The sequence below is a fragment of the Acomys russatus genome, chromosome 18, assembly GCF_903995435.1.
Source record: "Acomys russatus chromosome 18, mAcoRus1.1, whole genome shotgun sequence".
Classification (NCBI taxonomy): domain Eukaryota; kingdom Metazoa; phylum Chordata; class Mammalia; order Rodentia; family Muridae; genus Acomys; species Acomys russatus.
The window spans coordinates 46,810,144-46,835,786 of record NC_067154.1 but is presented as its reverse complement, the minus strand read 5'-3'; the positions used below and the strand labels follow the sequence as shown (position 1 = coordinate 46,835,786).

Sequence of the window (25,643 nt, the reverse complement as noted above, 5' to 3'; positions counted from 1 at the left end):
TTTCTTTTCTTTTCTTTTTTTACAAATACCATTTTTTACAGCACAAAATGACTAGCAAGAGGAATAAAATCATAGTTGGCACCAGCACTGACTGCTGAGATGGCTAATATGAAACCCTACAACACTTGGGACTATCTTCCCTGAAAACACCATAATGAAAGAATCACAGCTGGACAAGACATTAAGGTCATCGAGGCCAGGCCTCAGCCCAGTTTAGGAATGTCTTACCCCATGTCCCTGACAGATGGTTCTCTGAGATCCAACTAAAGTTCAGTACCTTAAAAAAAAAAAATAGTGTTCTTCACATAGACATGTGAAGAAATTATTGCATTTCAATACATTTTGTGTAAAAATTTCTATCATTACAATTTTTTTCTGTTCCTCTTAATTTTGTCATGTATAAGGCCCAGTAGATATACTTTTTACAGAATAAAACTTCACATACTCTGTGTGTGTGTGTGTGTGTGTGTGTGTGTGTGTGTGTAGATTTTTTTTTCTTTGTACTAAACATTCCAAATTTGTAAGCTATTCATGTTTGGCATACACCCCAGAACCTTCATAATCCGCCTCTTTTTTTGCTACACAAGTTTACCCATCCCAAATCTGCTATATACTGTAGCTTCCATACATACAAATTGCATCTAGAAGTGCTTGTAAGAATGTGATGAAACTATTAATTTCTACATATTAAACTGCAGTACAATATTAGTCACACTAAATGCAGAAGATACCACCTTTTATGGTTTTAGTCATGGTTGGTGAATATTAACTTATGAAAACTAAGGGAAAACCTTCTGCCCAGAAAGTAACTCCAAATATATTTTATTTTAAACACATTTACTCAGTAAGTTAAAGTCTCATTCATTCCATACATACTTGCAATAAAAGAATGGCATGTGCAGTTAGATTGGCTTGGTGGAAAGGTCATGGAGAAGCACAATGAATGCCTAGACCTGCTTTGTGGTGCTCACAGGGGAGGCCAGACTACACCAGATGCTGGTTCTAGGACTAGGGCTAGATCAGGAGGGCTGTGGGAAAGAGGTAGATGGCGATGAAGGAGAGACTCTCCTGACTAGATGCTGGAAGATGATGTGGTAAGTCCGGGTCCCCAATAGGGCGGTGGAGGCAGCACAGCCCTTTTCCTTACTTTTAAGTACCTATATAAATGTCCCTCAGATTCACGCTTTTTTTTTTTCTATTCTTACTCTTTGAATGGCTGTACAATCAACTGGAGTTGGTATTTGTATAAAAACTATTCAATGGACTCCCTTTGCTCATTGTTTCTTAACAATTTTCTTAGAGTTTAACACTGAGGTTAGAACATTTTCAGTTCTCTATTTATATGGCAGTGGTTCTTAATCTTCCTACCACTACAACTCTTTTATACAGTTCCTCGTGTTATGATGACCCAGAGCCACAAGGTTATTTTTGTTCATACTTCATAACTGTAATTTTGCTAGTGTTATGAATCATACAGTAAATATGTGATATACAGGATGATTTTAAATGACCCCTGTGAAAGCATCATTAGACCCACACACACAATAAGGTCAAGACCCTTAAGTTGATAACCACTGCTTTATGCAGCTAAATACAACCAGGGGATTATAGAAGAACTGAACAACCAAAACTCAAGCACTTTGCATAAAAGTGTGTGTTCTGGAAAAAAAAAAAGTGCGTGTTTTGACAAGTTTGGCAAATCTATTTTATGATTCCTGCCATTGCTATCTACTATGTACCTGTATCTGACAGCTTTACCACTGCAGAGCTCACCACTCACAGTGAAGACAAATATACTTGTTTATGCCTTAGTTTCATAACTAAATATCAACTTGTGTATGCTTTCAGAATTATATGAAGTGGATGCAAAACTGACTTTCACATTGTTGCTACTCATACATAATTCCATTACACCTTTACAGGTCTAAGACATTTTTTCCAATCACAGTACCTAAAAGTAGCATTTCCTCCACTTACCCTCTCTTCCTTACTGCCCTGCAGAAAGAGGCTAGATTGCATAAGCATCTTTCGCACAATGCTTTTCTTTGAAAATAAAGAACTCTGGATCAGAGACCTCTCTGATCTATGTAGTAAGTTCAGAGATAGGCCACCAAATTGGCTTCTGGAGAAACCTACATTATTTCTTGACATCTCCTTTAAGATCGAGATTTGTAGTTTTGAATGGTATTGTCGAAAGAGATAATATAATCCCTTTGATATTGTTATTGGTTTTTTTGTTAAAAGCAACCATGCTTTAATTATGAACTAAAGATGTCTCGTACATTAAGCATAAATTACAAAAATCCAGAATCTAAATACAATGCTGTAGAACTTCACAATGGAAAGATAAATAAAAATTCTTTTCTATGTATATTATGATTAACAGACTAATATTTCTTAATAGGAATGATAAGGCCAAAATAGTAAAACTGCACTTTTCCTATGAAAAGTTACACATCCTCTCCTATAGGGCCAGCTAACATACATAAAGAAACAAAGACAATGCGATTGCTTTCCTGCTCACCCAGGAGTGTGAGGCATCCTCTTCCTGTGGGGATCTGGTTGTCAACTCCACCACCTGTAGCATCTCGCTTCCTTTTCTCTCCCCATAGACCCTCTTCCTCCTCTTCGGCCCCTTCATCAACATAATCTTCTTCCTCATCATCCTGAATTTCTTCTTTCATTAAGTATGAGAGATTCACCTCTTCTTCTCCCTCTCCCAATTCTGAACCGGCTTCATCCTTATCCTCATCTTCCTCCTCTTTATATCCTTTAGGTGGACCAGCTTCATCTTCTTCCTTGTCTTCCTCATCTCCATCTCCACCATCATCGTCGTCGTCATCTTCCGAGTCTGGAGCCTAATTGTCCTGACTGAATTTGCCTAAGTGCAGCAGCAGTTCGAAAATACTTTCTCTGTAATCTTTCAGGTTTGTGATCTCAGTTACACACGGCAATACTTCACATCTTTAAGATTTGCAGAGCTTCTACTGCACTGAGATCTTTAATTTTGTTTCCACTCAGACTGAGGAAGGTAAGAATCAGACATTTCTCTGCCAGGACTCCAACCTCCAGAAATTATTCTGGTGCTAAATTAAACCTTCTGAAGTTTAAGCTGGGAAGCCCGGCCAAAGAATTTAATTCCACGTTGGCCAGTTCTTTAAGGGTGTCATTCAGGCCTTTGATTTCCACAATGACACACAAGCAACTATCAAGGAGTCTGTCACCTCCTCTGGGGCTCTGTTCTTCAACTCCGGCTTAATCTTCTTCATCTCCATGTCATCTTCCTTTCCCCTCGCCTGCTTTCTCCACTACCCCAGAACCCAAAAAACTTCTAGCATTCTGGAGATAAAGAGACGCCACAACAAGCACGCACTACCACCAGGGTGTTGGGGAGAAAGAAAATTATAGCAAATGGAGTCCAACAACTTGGGACTAACTTGCACTCATTTCCTAGTCCACACACCCACACACGCGCACACACATACACACACAGAGGGAGACATGCGCATGCCAGCCTTTCCTTCTCCTTCAATGGCTGCTGTGAAACTCCCCTTTTTATTATTAAAGTGAGAGTTTTGGTTTGCTCATTTCAATAATTTCAGACAGAAATTTATATAAAAATAACTCCTTTTCTGCTGAAAATTAGTAATGTGATATATTTTTGTTTTATTTTCTCCACCCGCCCCCCCGCCCCGCCACATTTATTTAATCACTTTACAGCCTGATCCCAGGCCACTCCCTCCTCTCCTCCAAGTCGCATCCTCATGCACCTTTCCCTCATTATCCCCCCTCTATTTTTTCTCAGAGAAGAGGAGGACCCCAAGGGGTACTAACCCATCCTGGCATCTCAAGTCACAGCCGGACTAAGTGCATCCTCTCCCACTGAGGTCTGACAAGGCATCCCAGATAGGAGAAAGGGATCTAAAGTCAGGCAACAAAGTCAGAAACAGCCCCTACTCCCATTGTTAGGAGACCTAGCTGCAAAAAGTTCATCAAGCTGGACATCTGCTACTTCTGTATAGGGGTCCTAGGTCCAGCCTATGAATGTTCTTTGGTTGTTGGTTCGGGCTCTGTGCATACCCACGGACCAAGACTGGAGTGATTTATGGGACTGCCTAACTACAAATATTTTTGTGACTTTCATATTTGAAAAGAAAATGTTCATATGAGTATTACATTTCTTTAATTTTTGCAACCTGATTTTCTTCACTATTTGATGGTATGAAATTTTTCAGATTCAGGTTTTATTTTTACTTATAGCTTGTTTGACTACTTAGTTGGTGTTTGACGACTTGAAGTTTAAGATTCTTCTCCAAGATGAGAGAATTATTTCTGTTCCTATTGTCTTATGTACTTATGTAAATAAATGAAGGCATGGAATAACCATAATGCCATTTTACTGAGACTCTTTGGAATTAATTTCTACTCTTCTGTTCTGAGTTTTCAACTCATACTCCTTAAAAGGGAACTACAAAAACTAACAAGAGCGTAGCACCCTTTGTTTCCTCATTTGTTACCTTAGATTGTTATGATAAAACACCATGACTGAGAAAGCCTTGTGTAAGACAGAGTTTGTCTTACGGTTCTAGAGGGAGAGCCTAGAGTGATACGGGAGGCATGGCAGCAGGTGACCAGGGCAAGATGAGAAAGCATAGCTCCATCCACACAAAGAAAGCAAAAAGGGTGAACTGGGAAAGACACAAGGCTATGAAAAATAGTCTTAGAGAAAAGAAGTCTTTAGTCTTCAGTGGCCACCTACAATTCAGTGTGTGAATTATTTTGAATTCATTTTATAAAAGAATCTATGAAATACCCAAAGTGAGGCTAGGCCACATTCTCTCAGTAGAAAACCACTTGGTTTCTGTTCCAGTGCTCAACTATCTTCTGCAGTCCAGTCAGTTAAAGGATCAAGAGTAGGCAGAGTTATAGCTAATACATCCCTATAAGCATCCCATAATGATCATGTGCTTGTGTTTCTTTTTCTTAGTTTTATTTTCCTGATTCCTAGTGATTTTTTTCTTGAAAAACTAAGTTTATATAAGAGAGAGAAACTGTTAGAGTTAACGACGTGCCCAGATGGCGAGCACATTGGGTTTCCATCTGTATGCTTGTTACATTTGGGAAGCACAATACAGGATGTTAACACCTTGTAACAGCTGTGTCCTAGTGTACCAACAACTTTTTCACCAGGAGTGAATAAATGTGTCTTGTGAAAAATTCTCAATAATGCTTATACCATCTCTTGAGGACAATTAAAGTGATTTGGCTGTGATTTCCCAACTTGATAAACCTCCACCCCTGATCTAGGAAAGCATTACTTAGGAGACTTTCCTTGTTACTGTCACCTGAAGGCAAACCTTAAAGTAACTGTCCGTAGCCAGAGAGAAATTTTTCATATATCAAAAATACCCGTTGCTCTCTCCGATATGTTAAAATCTGGAAGCATTATTATAAAACTACAAGAATCTAAAATGTGTTTCACCTAAAATATAACATAGTCCTTCCATAACTCACATCCAAGTGCATCAAACAAATCTCTACCGCAAATCCTTTGGTTTGAGAAAGGGAAGAAAAAGGAAATAGACAATTGGTATTATGTTTGTCTTACTGCCTTTTATAAAGAAAAAAAGGATCATTTGAGCCTCAAAAAGATATGAAAATTTTATAAGTTCTATGTTGCTGTGATACTTAAATATAAGCTCATAACTATTTTGCTCATTGTTAAATAGTTCCCTGCACTTGAAACAGGATTCGTGCTGCTGTCTAATTCTCATTCAGTTTAATTCCAAAAAACGTCACTGGTTCTCAAGACCAAAGTCATTAATGTTTTAAGTAAAAGTCATTAGACAATATATGCATGCAACAAGTAGTTCAAAGATGTCATCAGTATCTGAAATTGCCTTTTGATCACTAGTTTGTGTCAATGAGGAAAAAAAAGTACTGATAGTGTAAAAGGCAGCCCAGCAAACTGAGGACTAAAGCTAAACAAGAGGCATTCCTTACAGCAATACACTAATTCACAGCTAAGTATATATGGGGGGCACAGGTATACTATCATTTGAAAATGCAAATGTACTTCAGTAAATTCTATTAAATACACTGAGGAAACTTTCGCCCCAAATGTAATTGTATTTAGATGCTGTGTATGTTGATTTAAAAAAAAAAAAAAAAAAAAAAGAACATCATGAACCAAAGTCTTCCTCCCTTGGCAAAGGAACTCGGCCTCATTAATGAGAAAAACAAAAAGAAGAAAAACTGAAATAAAAAACAGATGTTTGGGCCCAAAGAAGGAAACAATTCCCCTATGACAAATTTATAATAAAGAGGAAATCAGATCCTCCAACAAGAAGTGCAACGAAAGCAGACAATGCAATTGCTGAACTTAAATAAAACTCTATGCAGCAGATGGAAAGTGAAATCTCTCCAAAGAACCAAACTTTATGGTAATTCTTCAAATCAAATCAAATAGAAAGAAGAAACAAAATTTGGGATGTACTTAATTATTATTCACTAATGGATGTTGTTTAAAACTGCCATGAAGTCCCAATATTCATAATTACCTTAAACACCACTAAGATGTGGAGACAACAGTATGTCCTATGATGTGACATAAATGTTTCTGGGATAATAGGTAAAAAATCAAATGGCATAAATAATGTGTATTTAAAGTGGAGGTCTTCTCAAAGAGGATGATGAGCATCAAAGAACCTCCTTATGCAGATGGCGTCAATGTGGCAAACAAGCCACTGGGTAAAATGTCCTCATTTCTACCATAGACAGAATCCCGCCTAAAAATGGAAAAGCTTGGATGCTGGTAGAATCAATGGCCAAACTCTGCCAAGAAAGGGTAAGCAAGTCCTTAATAGTTCATGCCTCACAAATATGTCTGTCAGATATATTGAGCCAGAAGGCTGAGCATGATGTTTCAACATAATAGAGAGTTTTATGTGACTATTCAGGTAGCAAACTGTCTCTGTCATCTTCTCATTTGGAAAGCTACTAACCTGCACTCCCAGCATACTCAGGTAAGCAAGTTCAATCTTTCTCACATCTCTGATGGAGTTGTAGACCAGGTAGTTTAGTTTTACAATGAAGCTTAGTTGTTTAGGGGTTAAGATGTTTTTAGGTCTAGATAGATGTTTTAAGTTGATAATGACAAAGAAGTGATAGAGAGGGATTTACATTCATAATTTTATACTCACCAAGATAGGAAAGATGTTTTCTTCAAGGCTGTCTAATACAAATAGCCAAAACACTAAGAATGTAACATTTATATAATTCCTGATAGTGTCATGGTTACTCTTGCTATAGGTAGTTTATTGTATATATGTGTAATAATATAAATGAATATGTAAAAAATAAAAATTTTTAAAATAAATAAAGTGGAGGTCTTACCTCTTTAGCAATTACACTTAAATAAAAAGCAATTACAATCAGAAATAGTAGTAAGTCTGGATCAGCCTTGACCCAGAACAACCCACTAGCTTAGCATATGCTCTTGCCGCAGTTGTTTGTAATCTGTGTTATTACATAAGTGGTAGCAGGTACCAATAGTCCCTCTAACGTGGTGACTTAAAAGTCTCAAAATATAAACTCAGTACCTCTGTTTAGAAAATATATTTTAGTTACTCTGAGCTGATGAAAAATCTCAATACACAATGTTGACTTTTAAGTCAAAAGTGGTTTTGATTAATATTGACTCAGTTTGTCTGTGTCAGAAAGAGAATTAAGTCTGAAGAGTATTAACTATTTCCTTGATATTTTCTTCAGAGGGCTGCAGTTATCACACAGTGTTCCAACTTCATTCCTGCTGCACACCTCTCTCTTAACTTGCCACAACTTGAAGTGTTTCTGAATGTTAGGCTTCCTTGTCAACCAAAAAGAAAACTTGTCACACTATGGCATTAGAGTTGGAGCGTGAAGCATGCATAATCCATAGGATGAAAGTTTTAGGATTATTTTCTCTAACAAAACAATCTTTTCTTAGTTAAAAATTGAACTCCTAGGACAGCAAGATATATCTGTGGATAAAGGCGCTTTCACTGTAATTCTCATGACCTCAGTGTAACCCTGGAACCCACATAGAAATGGGAAATGAGACAGACTTCACAAAGTTATACTTTGACTGCTACAGACACTGTGGCATGTCCAAACCCACATCATCATCATCATCATCATCATCATCATCATTTTTAAATGTTGAAAGAAATAGAATTCTAATTTGTTGAGATAATCATTTAGTTACTCTTTAGTGTTGTTGAGCAATAAGCCATCAGAATACTCAAAAATACACTGAAAAAAAAAAACCCTAAATATAAAGCTTTCTATTTTGCTGTAATATTAGCAATAAAGATGAATGGGATTAATGGTAAAATTAAAGAAAATCGTATTTTAAATTTTCTATGCTAGTTCCAATGGCCATAGAAAATTTTGTGTAAACAATGACAGCAACACAAAATAATGATTTTGTTTTGTTATTATATATGATCAATATTTAGCATGCCGTACTTAAAACAAAAGGAGAAAGACTAAATGTGACTACATCCTAGTATAATGAAAACAACTGAACTGCAGATGTTATGGCTCCAAACCAGAAGAGGCCACATTCCGAGTAAAAAAAACTCTCTAGTGGCCAGAACTGTTAAACACATGTCCTGAAACCAAGAGGCATTAAAGCTGACACAATGCTGGCATGCTGAGAGAGACAAAACCAATTTCCAAACAAAAACTGAGATTTCTGTTTGTTTTACCTGATTTTAAATTATTCATCACAGAATTTCTTGAGTTTATTAAAAATAAAATAATAATAATAGTAACAACAACAACAACAATAATAATAATAATAATTGGATCTGGAGAGAGGTCTCAGCAATTAAGAGCACTGACTGTTCTTTGAGAGGACCAGGGCTCAAATCCCATCACTCACACTGCAGTTCACAACTCTCTGTAACTCCAAAATCTGCCATCCTCACACAGACATGCATGCAGCAAAACACCAATGCACATAAAATGAAAACATGATTTTTAAAAAAAAAAAAACAAATAATTTTATACAACTAAAATAAAATGCGTTTTGTTTCACAATTTTAATAATTTCATAATTATGAAGAAAAATAAGAGATTTCTTGGGGCTTCTATAGGTAATACAGTCACAGAAGTTTCATCGAGCTGAAAAGCTCAAAACAAACTTCAGTACATACTTATGAAAATACTCTACATAAGAGAAATATAGGAGATGGGGAAGTAGAAGGATCCAGAGGGTCTTAGAAACCTACAAGAAGGACATTATGATGGGTGGATCAGGGCCCAGGGGCGTCTTGCACTAACCAAGAACAATACAAGTAGTAAACATTGAACCCCTACTCTGATCTAGCCAATGGACAGGACATTCTCCACAGCTATGTGGAGAACGGGGGCTGACTCTGACATGAGCTTTGATGCCCCATATTTGACGACCTCTCCCTGGTGGGGAGGCCTGGTGACACTCAAAGAAAGCATAAGCAGGCTACCAAGATGAGACTTGATAGCCTATGACCATAAAGTGGGAGGAGGAGGTCCATCTCGGTCATAGACCTAGGGGAGGGGAATACGGTGAAAGTGGGAGGGATAACAACTGAGCTGTATTCTGAATAAATTAATTAAATAAAAATTTAAAAAGAAAATACTCAGAGAAGCAGTAAGCTTTCTAGAGAGTTCTTCCCATCTATACTCTGTCACAGTGGATGAGGAATGATTCTGCTGAGAGGGGATTCTAGAACATTTGTATTAGCTCTTTGAGAATCTCACACAATATATTCTGATGATATTCACCTTTCCTCACCCAAACTCCTCCCAAATCCACCCCACCTCCCTACCCACACAGTTTCTTATTCTCTTTTTTTTAATGCAACAACTTCAATTTGTGATAGTCAAATACTCTTGGTATGGGGGCCTTCCCTGAAGTGTACTTACCCTAGGATGAGAAGGGGTGATACACCATTAATGAGAACTGACTCTTCCACTGCAGCAGTCATCCAAAGCCAACATCTTCCCACCTGGGTGGAACCTGATACCCATCTCCCCTTTTTCCTACTGAGATTTCGTATGGCTTGAGATTGTCCAGATCATGTACACGCAGTCATAACTACTGTGAATTTGTATGTGCAACTCCTGAGTTGTGTCCTAAAATCAATTTCCTTGAAGTCATCTACCACCTCTGACTCTCACAATCTTTATGCTCCTCTTCCACAAATATCCCTGAGCCATGGTAAGAGGAGTGAATATAGATATAATCTCATTTAGGAATGAGCACTCCACAGTCTCTTATTTGCTGTATATTAACCAGATATGGGTCTCCATGTTAATTGTAATCTATGGCAAAAATGAGATGAGAGATGTACTGATCTTTGGGATGATTAATAAGTTAGTAGGGGCCATTTTAATAATATATCACTTATAAGAATAATAACAGTAGGGTTTCCCCTAGGACCCCTAGGTATGGATTCCATGTCATGTGGAGGACTTTAAATCCAATTACAAAGTGGTTGGCTACTCCCATAACTTAAGGTCACACCTGTACAACATGCCCTAAATAATCATATTCAAAGCCTACTGTTTAGAATTATCAATTCAAAAGTGTTTCCACTAGGAGTTTTGTAGAAAATATATTGCATAACTTAAAATTCATTTCCCTTCATTTATGTGTTATATATGTATGTATACATATATTCAAGCCATCTCAGAAAAGCTTAAAATAAGTGTTATAAAATTTAGGTGATTTTGTTTTGACTTAATTTTGGTTTAGAGACACCTTGCTATAGGCTTGTCTAGAGCTTATGATGTTTCTGGCCCTACTTTGCAAAGTGCTGGGATTATAGGTGTATACCACCATGATTCTATTTAAAGGTCAAACGCTTCATTTGACATTTTATCTTTTTACAACCTGATCAATAATAAACATCATATAGCCCCCCTTTCTCCCCCCCCCCCCGTGTGTGTGTGTGTATTCACATGTGCGTGGGTGAACACATATGTGCTTGAGTATGCTCATTCACTTAACCTTGTTAGCTAGCTTGCTCTGAGAACCAGCTTCTCTCAGCCTCACAAGAGGTGGGATTGGAGGAGGGGTACCATGCCTACAAGCACTACCAAGCATTCTGGGGAATGGGACTCAGGACCTCTTGTTTGCCCAGCAAATTCTGTATGTATTGAGCTATCTACGCAGTCCTCTTACATACTTTTTATCCTGAAAATAGTTTCTAAGGCCATCTAGTCTGCAGATTGTTTCATTACACATTAGCTCAAATACTGAGAATGTGTTATTGGGTGTAACTTCATTACATTCGAACTGAACTGATTTTAATAAAATTCCAAATTATTTTCCATCCCTGAGGAATCACAAGTAGAAGTTTTTTAGACACTATGATATTTAACTATGTCAAACAGTTATTTGAGCTTTACAAACTGACAATGCCATGAAACAGATGAAAACTAAATCTCTACTCTACTCAGAAATTGCTTTATCTAAATTCTTTCTAAGAAATACTTTCAAGGAGGCATCTATGAATGTGAATATTTGTAGAAAAACAGAGAGGTAATAAGTGAATTCAAAGTCAGTCACAAAGTAAACAAGTGAGCTGTGGCAATGAAGTTAGTTATTATAGAATCCTGTGAACAAATTTGAACCAGATTTAAAATACCACTTTTTATTACTGGTTTGAAAAGTTCACACATGCATGTAACACATTTTGATCCTGCTCCATCTCTTTTCTCCCTCCCACTCCTGAGAATCCATGCATTTCCACCCCCCAAATTTTACTATTTTTATGCTTCTCTCTGTGTGTGTGTGTGTGTGTGTGTGTGTGTGTGTGTGTGTGTGTGTGTGTGTGTGAAACTGAGTTTAAAACAGATTGTTTGCATGAGTAAGGTGAGGTTTATTACTGCAGCATAGCAAACATTAATTGCCAATAACTAGTTAAGGAGTGCTTGAGCTTCATGAGCTCTGCCCTCCTCCATGATATGCTTATAATATCATATTTATAAATTGCATGTCTTTGAGTTCTGTGACTTCTTAATTACAGTGACTTAATAAATCAAGTTAGAATGCAGAATCTAATTATACTGAATAAAAACAAAATGCTTTTTCTTCTTGAGGAGAATTTATTTCCAAAGTAGACTGTAACTGACTACATAGGCCATAGTGTCCTTGAACTAGTGGTAACTCCCCCACCTCAATCATCCAAACACTGGGATTACATGCAGGAACCACCATGTCTCTCTTCTCATTTACATTAAATAGGATTTTTTTTTTCCTCCCATCATTAACAAATGGAATTCCAGTACTCAGAAAACTCAACATTTTATAGGGTGATAGGATTCCACTAAGCAAAATCTATTATTCTGTAAATCTGTAAAATATAAAAAGAATTTTTATTGTATTTGGCATGTCACATAGTCACATTCTTTCATTGAACTGGTACTTCTAGACTAGGCTCAGAACTAAAGTTTTAAAGAAACTAGAAGAAAATTTATCTCCGTATTTATGTATTTGTGTATTATTTATTGGGCACTAGGGATCGAACACAGTCAGGCTAGGCAAGTGTACTACCATGGAGAAATACTCTTGATCCTTTCATTACTATTTTTAAATTTTAAGTTGAAATCTTATTGGGTTGCCCAATCTGGCTGAAAACCTCCTCTATAGCTCAGATGAGCCTCTGGACTTGCACACCTCTGAGTCTGCAAAGTAGATGAAAGGAATAGCTCAACTCCACAACAATATTTGATTGAGAAAAATAAATTCCATGGTACTCTGACAATACATGCTAAATTATTTTAGGTAATTGACATCATAAATCATGTACTTTCAACCAATATACCATTTTAAGTATTTATTAATCTTGTTGCTTTGTCTTGGTCTTTCACGATACTAACAGGAGCCTGAAGGCAGTGAATGATTCTATTTTCATATCCATGACTGTACACCACTTACTAACATTTGTAGGTGGAACACTGTCTCAGAGTTAACATTGCTTGGTGAAACACCATGACAACAGCATCAGGGGGAAGAAAGAGCTTATCTGATTTACATACCCTGAATTACAACCTACTGAAGGGAACCAAACTAGGGGTAGGCAAGAACCTGGAGGCAGGAGCTGAAACAGAAAACATGGAAAAGTGATGCTTATTGGCTTTCTCCTCTTGTCTTGCTCTGCATGCCTTCTTATAGAACACAAAACCACTACCTCACCAGCAATGGGCTGGATCCTCCTTTACCAATTACTAATTTTTTAAAAATGCCTTACAAGCCTGCCTGCCCACAGACCCAATCTTATGGGGGCATTTTCTCAATTAATGTTCCCCCTCCCAGATGACTCTAGCTTGTGTCTAGTTGACATGAAACTGGCCAGCATACAGACAAAAATGACACTTTTCCAGAAATGATTTGCCATTATACACACACACACACACACACACACACACACACACACACACACACACACACTTCACTGATTCAGACAGCTCATATCATGCTTTTTTCCAAATAGAAGATACAGCTTCTGTCTCAAAAACCCATTGTTTCTGGGGATTTGAAGTGATGGTTCAACCATTAAAAGCTTTGCTCTTTTTGTGGAGGCCCTAGGTTATATTACCCACAAAGTGACTCACAACCATAAGGAATTCCAGTTGCAGGAGAGTCTGAAACCTTTTCTGATCTCTGCAGGTACCTGAATGCACAAGTGTATATACATATATCCAGGCACAACACACAAATACACACACACACACACACACACACACACACACACCACACACACATACACACACACACACACACACACACACACACACACACACACACACACACTACACCACACATAAAACAAAAATAATTAAAAAAAATATTTCCACCAGGCATGCTCATCAATCTTCTCACTTGGGAAACTGGGGCAGAAGAACTGAAAAGTTCCAGACCTGCTTGAGCTATATAACAAGATTCTGACTCAGAAAACCAAGAAGAAGAAAGAAGGAGGAGGAGGAGGAGGAAGAGGAGGAAGAAGAGAAGAGGAAGACATCATCTAACTCACACTCACTACTTTCTCATTTTTAATAGCTGTTTTGATATGAAAGATCTCCGTCTGCCTATCATTTACTGCTTAGTTTTATCATATCACTAAATTATTTCTTCTTTTAGTGATCAGAACATGTTTTTTATAAATGTGAGTGAAGTCTATATAAAACCAGATCTGACTCATTCTTTTTTTTAAGATGGCCACATGGTTTTTGTTTTTTTATTTTCTTGTTTGGTTGTTGTTGTTGTTTGTGTGTGTGTGTGTGTGTGTGGCAATTGGGCATCTTTGTCACCTGTATGTGCAGATGGCCAAAGTGTCTACAGAAGAAGATGAGAAGATGTGCTGTGTACCTTTTGGGGGTGAAAATGACTTCTGTAGTCTGCAAGGGGAACTGTGAAATGTAGATTTCAGCAGAAAACTATCATTCTTAACCCTGAAAAGATATGAAAAATGCGGGGCAGGGGTGTTATTTCTGTTGAGGAGGATCTTTGTTGGAGGACAGATCTACGTTTTTGAAGAGGAGAGTCCTCTGGTCATGTAAGAGGGAAAGGGTCTTAATTAATCGGCTGCAATGAACCAGGTGATTGCCATCCTGTGTTCCTGAAGAGACTTGGAAGGCTATAAGCTGACAATGCGCTTATAGAGTAGAACTGAAGAGTTTAGCTGAGAAGGTTGGAGCAGGGAGAGGCATGGAGGTGAGAGAGGCAGAGTGGATGGTGAGCTAAAATGCACACAGACTTGATTCAGTGGGACAGTGACTGGTCCCATTGCCAGGATGGTTGCACCAAAAGAAGCTAGCAGAAGTAGCAGGGAGCTACGGAGCATCAAAGGAAGAGACCAGAAGAAAACAGAGGACTCCTGGAACAAACTGTATCTGCCCTGGAGTGAAAGGAATGAAGGTCCTTTTTAGCCAGAATTTCTTCACAGAGTCTAAATGTTCTTTTTATAGATGTGTCAGGAGCAATTGCAACTGTTGTGGGGTGAAAGGTATTGTGAACACTTATGTGGAACATTTTGTTTTGGTATAGGGTAAAGTTCAATAAATCAAAATTTTAAAAGACAGGGTAAAAATATAAGAATAAGGATAAAATAAGTGATCAAGGGGAGAAGCTAGCATGCAGAGAACCAGAAGCCCACACATGGAGGAGGCATGTGGCTGAATTATACTCCGAGTCCCAAAAGCAATGTTCACAGTGGCAAGAAGATGGCTGAGTTGGATGGCCCATGGCCCATTAGTCTCCATTTAGACATCACTTGAACGGTTTTCAGGGAGTCAGGGTACTGATCTCTCACTAACTGTTTAAATGCCAACAGAAGGGCAATTAGAGGAGCAGCAGATAGAGTACCTCAGTAAAGGGACCATGATAAACTTAGTAGTTACAAACAATCCAAAGTACAAGCCAGGAGGCGATATCTATACAAGTCTGTAGGAGCATCAAGAGACAAAGTTATATCAAGAAGAGCATGAGGTAAATGCAACTATACAACTGGCTTGACCATGTTACCAAAGTTTTGTAGAAGGATATGGTAACTGTAATTAGCTATTTGTTTACATCAGACTCCCACATAAGGAAATGTCCCCAGAATTTCTTTTTAAGTTAGTTAAAGTCTTCATCTAAAAAAATGAATCTAGCCAGGCGGTGGTGGTGCACGCCTTTAATCCCAGCACTTGGGAGGCAGAGGCAGGTGGATCGCTGTGAGTTCAAGGCCAGCCTGGTCTACAAAGTGAGTCCAAGACAGTCAAGGCTACACAGAGAAACCCTGTCTTGAAAACCCAAATCAATCAATTAATTAATTAATTAATAAAAAATTAATCTGGAGAAAGTGTCTAGGCAATATTCCTTGCTTTTATGTAAGAACTTTATATATTTGTTTTAAATATTCACAATGCTACCTATTATTTAATGAGTAAAAACAGAAGATCTTAAGTAAAACAAAATTTTTGGTTAGAAACTTTTTGATAAGGTGAAATTTTAATGTGTGAAATTTTAAAGATTGAGATTATTATCTTAAATGACCATATCTGTATATGAAAACATGGCAATATATGTCTTTCTTAACAGAAAGCAGTTATAACTATATTCTAAGATTATATATTAAATATATTTTATTTTGTCAAGCTGTGAAAAGAGAATGTAATCATAAATTGTATTCCCCAAAAGAAATGATTTTTAATTTTCATTTTAGAAAGTACACACCCAGAGACAGTGTCTACTTTAAAAAATAGATTGGTTGCTTAAAGGCATATTTCATAAAGCCAAATAACAAAATTAAATTAGTTTTAACAAATATTTGCTTTTGGAATTTCTTAGAAAATGGCATTACTGCCACAGCCTACTTATTTCTTGTAGGCTTCAGGATGAGAGTGCAGGTACTGGCTCTGGAGTTCTCTCTCTGGTGGAGACTAGATTGTACTCTCAAAGCACCAAGGGGGAGCCCCATTTGGAGAGGATCTTTTTCATCTAAATCATCTCCTCCCGGAGAATCTAAATCCTTTGGATATCATTTAATAGAATCATTTGTTGACTCTACAGATCAAAAGCCAACTGCTAAAGACCATTTGAAGAGCCTGAATAACTTTCCAAAGCTGTGAGTTTGATGACAGATATCTGGCAATCCCTTTTAGTGGTAGAGCACCAGTGGTTGGTTAGGGTATAGGTCCTGAAAACAGCTTTCACCAAGAGGAAAAATTAACCACCAAGGTAAAGGGCACAGCCAATTGAATTAGCATGCAGGTCCCATACCAATCAGGTGGTAGGCTTATGCACAAGGTACCCCATTCACAGCACCCTCATACATCATTTTGGGAGACACCGAGGGCAAAGTAATTGCTACTTGTGTCTATGTTATGTTGAGACATTTAGGATGTGCCTGCAAACTCTGAAATTCTTCACTGGGCAAGAGAATCAATCTCCCTGTCATGTGAGACATGGAGAGTAATTCATCTTTTCTGCAGATAAAGAGATATTTTTTATGGTTTGGCATACATGGCAAGAGCTGATCAGCCTACACAGCAAGAAGCAGTAGTAGCAGACTTCTGCAAGGTCTTACTTCCATGCCCCCTTTCCCTGTAATGAATCTAGCATGTGGTGGGACAGGGCCTTCATCCAAGAGAACTTGTATTCAAGCCAAGGGAACTATTGAGTTTAGGGGCTTCCTGCCATGCAAGTGATATTGTAAATTTACCCCTTTTTACTTAATAATTCAATCTTTTGTTACTCATTTTTATATGCTTTAGTTTGAGTATGATTTTTCATTACGCAAACTTTAAGTTTACTTTAAACTTGTTTTGATTTACTTGTTTAAGGCTTAACTTTGATAGCATATATAGAAGATACCAAGAGACCATACAAGGTGAGATAGAAATTTTCTCTCCCTTCAAGGTTGTCTCTACAGGTAAATTACATTTGTCCTTAGCACAGCTGGCCACTAACTTATATATCTTAATTATCTTTAAGAGTTTATAATTAGTAACATTTTTATAAAATTAGCATTTTAAAATTTTTATCCCTGTTAAGTTTGAATCTTAAAATTTATAATTATTGAATTAAAGATCCTTTCATATCAAAATAAACCTTAAGCCATATTATAGCCCACATAAAGACAGTCTTTTCTAGTGTGCTTTTAAAAATGCCAGTGTTTTTATAAGACTCAGTTTCTCCAAATAGCGAAAGCTTACTAAAGATAGCAGAAATATAGAAGTCTTTTTGTGTGACTCATTTTTAAAATAAACCATCTTGGAATGCTGATGTTGCCTCCTGAGTCTAAAAAAGGAAATTCGATAATATGTAGAGAGGTACTACATGATCGGCTTAACCAAGATGGTAGAAAAGTCATAAGACCTGTTCGCATCCTGATAAGGTCACCAGCCAAAGTGTGACAAGACACACAGTACTCTAAGGCGAGCTTGTTGGGGACACCCCTTTTTTCAAAACAATCGTTGAATCCAAGCTATAAGCATGATATGCTATAACAAATTAAGATTATCTACCCATCCTTTTTAAATCATACCCAATGAATTTACAAAACCTGAAATACAGAAAGCTATAGTTTCAACAAAAGCTTTAACAATTGTAAACAAAACCAAGGTGGGGGTGGGCAGATTCAGAGTTAGCACCTTGTCATTTGTCACCTCAATGGAAAACAGTTCACATATTAGTTGTTCTCAAGTGTAAAGCGTGTTTCCAGGCTGTACCATTTTACTATCCTTCTCCTTTCATGGAGTCAGGTGGCCAGCCTGCCCTAGGACAGAGACTTTGGCACAAACTTTTAAACAAACAAGCTTGGGTCTGGAGCATATGAGCCAAATTCCAACTCCAAAACTCAGAGATAAGCATATCCATAACTAGTGTGTGTGTGTGTGTGTGTGTGTGTGCGCGCGTGTGTGTGTGTGCTCGCGCGCGCATGTGCGTGCATGCGTGCATGTGCATGCATGCACACACACAAACAAATGGGAACAAACAACCTAAAGCACATTTACCTCTTAGCTCTTAAAGACACAGCAGGATTTTTGAGGTTTAGAGGGGCAAAACACAGGTGAAAGGCAAAAGAGCTCTATGCTATCTCAGGAATAGACACAAGTGTAGAGGCCCAGCAGAAACACAAGTGGGCATTCTAGCTCTGATGCAGTTGTAAGCCAGAGCCTTGGGAAAGATTTAAGTGAGCTGGGAGTTTTATGGGGGAAAGGGCCCTTGGACCTTGCTCCCATTCCTTCTTATGGAGTTATTTAAATCAGTTTAGATATAAAAGATCAAAACTTCTGAATTTTGGCCAGAAGTGACCATTTCCCATATTCATGGAGAGTGTCTCAGAAATTTTGTTCCTGGGCCAGTGGAGAATTCCAGGAATTATTGACCAATCTTAGCCATTGATAAGCTCTTTAAATCTTCAACCAAGTGAGTCTCTACAGAAATTTTGAGATTGATGAGAAACAAAGGCAAAACAGAGGTCAGTGACCAGCTGCTTTGAGCATCCTCTAGTCTTGAAATGAGCAAATGTGCCTGGAAAGTACAAGGAGCCTCCAAGCCTTGTAATTCCAAGGCCTAAAATTCACAGCCAGCACAATCTCTGATATAAAGCCTTTGACCAAATACGCCTTACTGAAGAAAACTGCAATGACTTCCCAGGCCTAATTAGGATGCCTCTGAGTTAAACCCAACAGGTTATCTTGTCCCAGAATTTTACTATACTGTATGTATGTTCTGGTCTAATATATAAAAAGCAGAGACAGATTGAGAAGAAAAGGCTGCCTGAGCGGAATGGGTAGCCAGTAGATATTGTCTCAGAAAACAAGATGGAAGATTGCTGAAGAATAACACCTGAGTTGACATCTGACCTCAAAAGGCTTTCTTTTTTAAAATAACACTCAGGCACTAGGAGTTAGATAGATTCCCTGGTAGGCATACAGATAGGGAGGAAAGCCATGACTAGGTAAAAAGAGTAGTAAACATCCAAGATGGCTGACTTCTTCCTTACCCTTCTGACCTGAGACAAAACCTAGCAAATGGAAGGGGGGGGGGGGGGAATTGTAAGCTTTTGTTTCTATGCCAGCAGGGTCCATGCCAATGGACTGGCTCAAATACCAGGTCAGATCAGAGCACAACAATTCTAGACCAATTAGCCATCCTAATGATACAGTTCTTAAAGGGTCTTGAAATAATGCAGTCTAGGGGTCTTAATCAGGTCAGTTTTCTGGGGAGAAAAAAATCTGAAGTGCAACAGGTAGCAGCAGAGAAAATAGCAAACACTGTAGACAGAATCAGCATCTGAAGGAAGGCATTTATTGGGCATGAAAAACACACGCACACAGCAAACACAGTGAAAAACGACCCACTACAAAACAGACGGGATACCCCAAAAGCCAAAATATCCTGGCTCCCCCAATTCAAGGAATAGTTTTCTTAATTTGTTTTTCTTCAAATACTTTATCACTAAGTCAAACAATGTTACTTTTAGTTAATGAGCATTGCCTAGAAAAATGTTCTCATACCTATAGAGGAAAATATATCCATACTGCAAAATAAAATGTCTTCTGAACAGCTTTTACCTGGAACATGTCAAGCTGTGTACAAACATGCAATTAATTATAACTTTGTATGTGCATTCAACTCAACTCTATACATTTTATGTCTAATCTCTCTTATAGTATCTACATTCAGTCCATGGCAACTTCAAGCAAGACAAAATATTTCAAACACAGTGCCAAAAACAAACAAAACATGCTTTGAAGCTAAGAAGATCTAAGTGAATCAAGGCTGGTTTTGCAATCAATCAAAATTCATTTCCTACGGAATTTCTCCCACTTCTCTCTAAATGTTCCTTTTAATAAATATGGGTTTTTTTTTTTTCATTTTTGCTTTCCACTCTCTACTTTAAAAAAGATCTTTAAGATGGGAATTTGGGAGTCATCATTTGTCCCCATGATGGAGTGAATGAGCAGCTACTATGAGTGTGGGAGCTCTAGAAAACGTCAAGGGACCCCTACTGGGTCGCAGGCCAATGATTGGCACTCCAAGTGACCTGTATGAGGCAATTATTTTGTCTCTAACCCCAGAAGAAAGACAGAGTATCTCTGCCCATTGTGTGCTTTATCATTTCTCTGACAGTTTTATCTTTTCATGGCCCAGAACTGATGAAAAGTTTACTTTTTCTTCCAAAAGACCCATAGAAAAAGAGGAAGAGCCTACTCCATTTAGAGATAAGAAATTTTACACTGCACACACAAAAGGAACAAAAAGATAATAAAGAAAATGATAATAGAGGTTTCCAAAAGACCTTCACCCCAACAAAGGCCAAGCCCTTGTCACTGCCTGCCTCTAGCTTGATTGACAGGACAAATCTTCTCTCTTGGAAAAACACACTCATGAAAGACTGATCGGAGCAAAACTTTGCTAATGTCTATATAGCAAGTATTTCAGTTACAACCTCTTTAAATAAAATAGATTCACTACACTAAGCCCAAAGCATTTGCTGTGCTAAGAATGGTTAAAGGCGTTCCATGGCCAATGCTCTGTTATGATTTATCAAATGATATTTGTGTATTTCCAAAGTATATTTCCAAAGAGTGAATGGCTTTAGGCTTCTAAAAATTTTTGTGATACTTAACAAGCTCCTGTAAGTAGGAAACAACTATAAAAGAGCAAAGACATATTTTAGAACTGAGAAACAATGCTATTGTGAAAAATTAGTTATGATGTTCTCTTAAACATGTAATAAAATGCAAAAAAAAATGAATAAGAACTCCTATAAACTTACAGGTGGTGTGCATAGCTTTTTCAGATGCTACAAAATACAGAGCCAAGTCTTAAAAACTAGATTTTCTTTAGTGCAAGAATCATAAGGCCACTCTAGATCCTTTCTCTCTGTATCTTTGGTAGAGACACAGAATTAGTTGCTCCTCCATGCTTGTTACCATTTCCTTAAGTCAGGCCTTTTAGTTTCAACCAAAGTTATCATGGTAAAGAAATTCCTCAAATCATTGCTTTATGATTACTATTATCTGATTCTTGCCCTTTGCCTTTCACCCTTTCTGTATTCTCTTATATTTTCTTCTAAATAATTTAAAACATCCTATTATCCTATGTCTTCTAACTCTGTGGATTTCTCATCTTCTATATGAGAATGAAAAAGGACAGTGGTCACCAAAAGTTGATTTTTCTGCTCTGATTCTTCTTCTGGCCACTCCCGCTCTGTCCTCCTAACCATCTTGCCACCCATAATTTGTGACTGTACATTTTTAACCTCAAGTTCCACTCCCTTGTACTAACTTCACAGAAACCACTGATCCCACAGGCAAGACTAAATGTGTATATATCATCTTTTCTGATTATTCTCCAACCATGATTCTTAAACCAAGAAATAACATCAGATTCTCTTCCACTGGCAAACATGGTGACCTGTGCACATTATTAAGCATGAGCACCACCATGACTCCCACTATATCCTCTTATGGTCAGTTCTGCTATCATTTAGCTAAACCACACCACTATCACCACTTCCTGGATCCAAATTGTTGTTGTTGTTGTGAATTCCCCTTTACTTTTACTTCATAGTCTCTCATTTTTACATATCTATACCAGGTCTTTGAGCATTGCAGATGCTTTGCTTTGCTTTTTTGTTCTCTAATTAATTTAATCAATTATATCCTGATTGTAGCACCCCCTCCTCTCTTCCCAGTCCCATCCTCACACTCTACTTCCCCATTCCCCCTCCTTTTCTCCTCCTAGAAATGGAGCCTCCACATGGGTACCAACCTCCTCTGGTACATCAAATCCCAGCTGGACCAAGCGTATCCCACTGAGGCTAGACAAGACAGCCCAGCTAGGGGAAAGGGATTCAAAGGCAGGCAAGAGAGTCAGAAACAACCCATACGCCCATTGTTAGGGGACTCACATAATGACTAAGCTGCACATTTGCTACATATAGGTAGGGAACCCAAGTCCAGCCCATGCATACTCTCTGGTTGGTAGTTCAGGTCCTGTGAGCAGAGCCATGGGCCCAGGTTAGGTGACTCTGTAGGTCCTCTTGTGATGTCCTTGGTTCCTCTGACTCCCTCAATCCTTCCCCCATTCTTCCACAAGACCCCTGAGCTGTCTATTATTGGGCTGTGAGTCTCTTTATCTGTTTCCATCAGCTCGTGAATGTTGCCTCTCAGAAAGTTATGCTAGGCTTCTGTCTGCAAGCAAAGCATGACTATCCATGTCAGGAGTTGGCTCTCTCCCATGTGATGGGTCTCAAGTTGGGCCACTCATTGGTCACTTCCTTAATCTCTGCTCCATCTATATCCCTGATTTACTTGTAAGCAAGACAAATTTTGGATGGAAGGTTTTGTGTGACGGTTGGTTCTCTTTCCCTCCACTGGAGGTCGGACTGACTATAGGAGGTGGCAACTTCAGGCTCCATACCTCCTGCTGCAAGGAGTCTAAGCTAGGGGCACACCCATACACTTGAGAAGTGCCCCTATCCAAGATGTCCCCTACTGATTTCTGTCATATCTCCCAGCCTTCCTCCTCCCCAATCCTTAGCTTCACCTGTTCCCCTCCCTAGCTCTCTCCCACCCAGGTCCCTCCCTCCATCTACTTCAGATGTCTATTTCCCCTTCTGAATGAGATTCAGGCATTCTCCCTTGGGCCCTCCTTGTTACTTGGCTTCATTGGGTCTTTCTGTTATCCTGTACTTTACGGCTAAAATCCACTTATAAGTGAGTACATACCATGTGTGTCTTTCTGGGTCTGGATTACCTTACTCAGGATGATCTTTTATAGTTTCATCCATTTGCCTGCAAATTTCATGATGCCCTCGTTTTTAATAGCTGAGTAGTATTCCATTGTGCAAATGTACCATACTTTATCAATTCTTCAGTTGTGAGACATGTATGTTGTGTTCAGTTTCTGACTATTACGAATAATGCTGCAATGATCATAATTGAGCAAGTGTCCTTATGGTATGATGGAACATCTTTTGGGTATATGCCCAGAGTGGCATAGCTGTGTCTTGGGATAGAACTACTCCCAGTTTTCTGAGAAACCAACAGACTGACTTCCACAGTGGTTGTACAAGTTTGCACTCCCACCATCAATGGCAAAGTGTTTCCCTTGCTGCATATCATTGCCAGCAAGTGCTGTCGCTTGAGTTTTTTATCTTAGCCGTTCTGACAGATGTAAGATAGAATCTCAAGGTCATTTTGATTTGCATTTCCCTGATGACTAAGGACCTTAAAAGTTTCTTTAAGTGTTTCTCGGCCACTTGATATTCCTTTGTTGAGAATTCTCTGTTTAGCTCTGTGCCCGTTTTTAATTGGGTTATTTGGTTTGTTGGTGTTTCTTACTTTATATATTTTGGATATTAGCCCTCTGTCAGATGTAGAGTTAGTGAAGATCTTTTCTCAATATGTAGGCTGACATTTTGTCCTACTGATGGTATCCTTTGCCTTACAGAAGATTTTCAGTTTCAGGAAACCCCATTTATTAATTATTGATCTCAGTGCCTGAGCTGTTGATAATCTTAAGTTCTCTCCTGTGTCAATGTATTCAAAGTTATTGCCACTTTCTCTTCTATTAGATTTAGTGTTTTTAGTGCCTCTGATCCATTTGGAATTGAGATTTGTCCAGGGTGATTTGCATCGTTGTATATGGAGACATCCAGTTAAACCATTTGTTGAAGATGCTTTCTTTTCTCTATTGTATGGTTTTGGCTTCTTTGTCAAAAATCAAGTGTCCATAGGTGTATGAGTTTATTTCTGAATCTTCAATTTGATTCCATTGATCTACCTGTTTGTTTTTATACCAATATGATGCAGTTTTTTATTACTATTGTTCTTTAGTACAGCTTGATATGGTGATACCTCTAGAAGTTTTTATTATATAGGATTTAGCTATCCTAGGTTTATATTTTGTTTTTGTCTGTTGCTGTTATTGTTGTTGTTTTTCTTGATTTTGTTGTTGTTTTATTGGGTTTTTTTCCATGTTAAGTTGAGAATTGCACTTTCCAAGTCTGTAAAGAATTGTGTTAGAATTCTGATGGGAATTGCATTGAATGTGTAGATTGCTTTTCGTAAGATGGCCATTTTTACTATGTCAATCCTGCCAATCCATGAGCATAGGAGATCTTTCCATCTTTTGTTATCCTCTTTAATTTCTTTCTTCAGAGACTTGCAGGTTTTTTCCATATAGGTCTTTCACCTGCTTGGTTAGAGTTACACCAAGATACTTTATGTAGACATAAGGGTTTTTTTTATTGTTATTAAGTTTGTTTATTTTTAATTTATTCACTTTTCATCCCAATTTTAGCACCCTCCCTTGTCTTCTCCCAGTCCCACCCCTCTCTTCCCCCCCCTCCTTTCTGCCCCCTTTACCCAGTCCTCAGAAAGAGGGAGCCCTCTTCCCCTACCTCTGACCCCGGTCTATCAAGTTTCATCAGGTCTATCTGCATCCTCTTCCTTTCTGGGCTGACATGGCCAAAACACCAGTGGGAAGTGATCAATGAGTGGGCAACAGGGTCCATGTCAGAGGCAGCTTCTATGTCACATATTATTGGTCTCACATGGAGACTGTGCTACATCTGAGGAGGGGGTCTAGGTCCTCTCCATGTATGGTTCTTGGTTGGTACATAAATCTCTGTAGGTCCCCCTCAGCCCAGAGCCAACAAATCTGGGCATAAGGCTATTGTGTAATACACATACTGATTTCTGTAACACCACATATCTGGTCACAAGCCTTGTAAGAATTTCCTGTCTAAATACTGTATAATCTTTGTTCCCCAATTGTGTCCCTGATGCATCAATAAAGCAGCTTACAGCTAGTCAATGAGTAGGGGAAAGAATAGAGATGGACTTCCTGCCAGCCAGAGGAGGACGAGTTAGAAGAGGAAGTACGGAATTCAGCAGAGGATTGAGCCACAAGCAGAGGTGCAGGAGAGATGAAGATTTGGCTGGAGCAAAGAAAGAACTAAAAAGCAAGTAACTTGGGGATTTTGGCAAACATGAAGTCTGGATCGCATAAAGGGTTAAGAATAGACTTAAACTGCTCAAGATTACTGTAAATCATTATGAACAAATATATAAGAAGTTATTTATGTGATAAGAAGGTTAAGAGA

At 38.2% G+C, this 25,643-nt stretch overlaps 1 pseudogene; it reads right to left on the bottom strand.

Moving 5' to 3' along the window:
• Nucleotides 1-2,683: 2,683 nt before the first annotated feature.
• Nucleotides 2,684-3,275, bottom strand: LOC127202400 (acidic leucine-rich nuclear phosphoprotein 32 family member E-like; annotated as a pseudogene).
• Between the last annotated feature and the right edge of the window lie 22,368 nt (nucleotides 3,276-25,643).